Here is a 2,300-nt window from a genome sequence, read left to right as displayed (position 1 = left end):
ACTAATAGTGGATTGTTTCGCCTTAATTACACAGTGTAACAATGACAAAGTTTTCCATTATAGATTTAGATGGTCAGATGTATCTGTTAGTTAACGGTGACCCTCGATTAGAAACAAATTACATTAAAATTATTTGCCACAATGATAAAATTTCAGATTTTCATTTGATCTACTCGCGGCGATAAAAATGCAAATAGGCGTTCATGTGATAACTTTATTTCCTTACACAACTTGCTCAAGGTGCTACAATCACACCAGAACAAATGTAAGTCATAAAAAGTAAGTCGTAACCTTTCGACAACCGCACTGTTGTTCGAACAGTGTCATAGATAGTGATATTTCTTGCCAGGTAATTGTATTCGGACTCTACAAGTGTGTCTTTCCCCATGCCCTCAACTGAAAAAGTAAACTAGAATCAGATGAAGTACACTAATTACAAAACCAGACCATCTCTTCCAGTCAACCATTCAGAGAACGTGTGATCAAATTATTCACCAATAAGACATACAAAGTTAGCTGGAGCTTGACATGTTATTCCCCTATAAGTTAGTTGTAACTTGGTTTATTTTAATAATTGACAAGAATGAAATTCTTCAACAGGAAAGAAATGCAACATCACCAGAGAGAGAGAGCAACAAATCATCTAGATGGTGGGAATCTTGCCTTAAGAACACACCGCTAAATTGCGTGGTGTGACCACGTAGCGTGCTCAGTAAGATTTATAGTTATGTTAAATACCTGAACTAGTTTTTAAAAACCACCGTCCGTCAATATTACCCAGTGACATCTGTATTGAAACTCGACAGAATTATTGATCAGAGACGAATGACAGGATCATTTACAATAAATTCATGCACGTAATTACCTTAAATACCAAAAAATGATTGGTATCTAATCCCAGGGCCGCGATTTCCTACGAGCAGTAACAAATTAATGACTGAACTCAATGCACATTCCGCCATTACGTCTCTTCACAATGATCTGCCAAATTCGTTATTTCAGCCAAAGCGATTTGAAATAGTGTTAATAAGTACAAATATTTACCCCAGGAGATCTTAAAATAAGATTAGTAACCCGAGGTTCTTGCATCTGTTTCTTATTTAACTCTAAGAACTTAGCCAGTAAACACTGACACACAATACATGTTCCTTCTCTAAGGCAGACCGAGGAAGAAGACACATGAAAAATATGCATGGCTACGGTCTTACCATAAGACAAACGAAAAAATTTTCATGTTTTTTGTTGAAGTCACAAGCTGATTTTATGTCGCTGATTTTCTTTGTGATTACTTTTATGTCAGATGATTCTTGAGTTAAAACAGATTTACAAAAACTTCCATGTATTCAAAAATAAATAAATAAATAAAGCGCGCACACGCGCGAGAAACATATTCCTACTAAAAATTCCAAGAAAAGTATGACCTCTACATAAAGTAATTCTTCTAACTCAGTCATGTTGGCGTTACTTCTGCACATCTCGCCATCTGCAGTGCATAAGTGGTGGAAGTTCCCGTTCCCTCACCTTATGATGCACAACTACTTGCCTACAATACAATGTTCACCATTAGGTGTATGGTAAATCAGTTCATTACGTCGTAGATCGTACAAACAGTGAATCGTAATTGATCGTATTCCGCTATCGTTGTTATCTCACGTGAGGTATGCTTTCGTAACTTGCAGAACTAGCACTCCTGAAAGAAAGCATATTGCGGAGACATGGCTTAGCCACAGCCTCATGGATGTTTCCAGAATGTTTCAAATCAGTGCACACTCCGCTGCAGAGTGAAAATCTCGTTCTGGAAACATCCTCCAGACTGTGGCTAAGCCATGTCTCCGTAATATCCTTCCTTTCAGTAGTGCTAGTTCTGCAAGGTTCGCAGGAGAGCTTCTGTAAAATTTGGAAGGTAGGAGACGAGGTACTGGCAGAAGTAAAGCTGTGAGGACGGGGCGTGAGTCGTGCTTGGGTGGCTCAGTTGGTGGAGCACTTGCTCGCGAAAGGCAATGGTCCCGAGTTCGAGTCTCGGTTCGGCACACAGTTTTAATCTGCTAGGAAGTTTCATACCAGCGCACACTCCGATGGTCGGCTGGAGTGGCCGTGCGGTTCTAGGCGCTACAGTCTGGAACCGAGCGACCGCTACGATCGCAGGTTCAAATCCTGCCTCGGTCATGGATGTGTGTGATGTCCTTAGGTTAGTTAGGTTTAATTAGTTCTAAGTTCGAGGCGGCTGATGACCTCAAAAGTTAAGTCGCATAGTGCTGAGCCATTTGAACCAACACTCCGTTGCAGAGTGAAAATCTCAT

This window comes from Schistocerca cancellata, chromosome 7 (assembly GCF_023864275.1).
Source record: "Schistocerca cancellata isolate TAMUIC-IGC-003103 chromosome 7, iqSchCanc2.1, whole genome shotgun sequence".
Taxonomy (NCBI): Eukaryota; Metazoa; Arthropoda; class Insecta; order Orthoptera; family Acrididae; genus Schistocerca; species Schistocerca cancellata.
Note: the sequence above shows the minus strand (reverse complement) of the source record.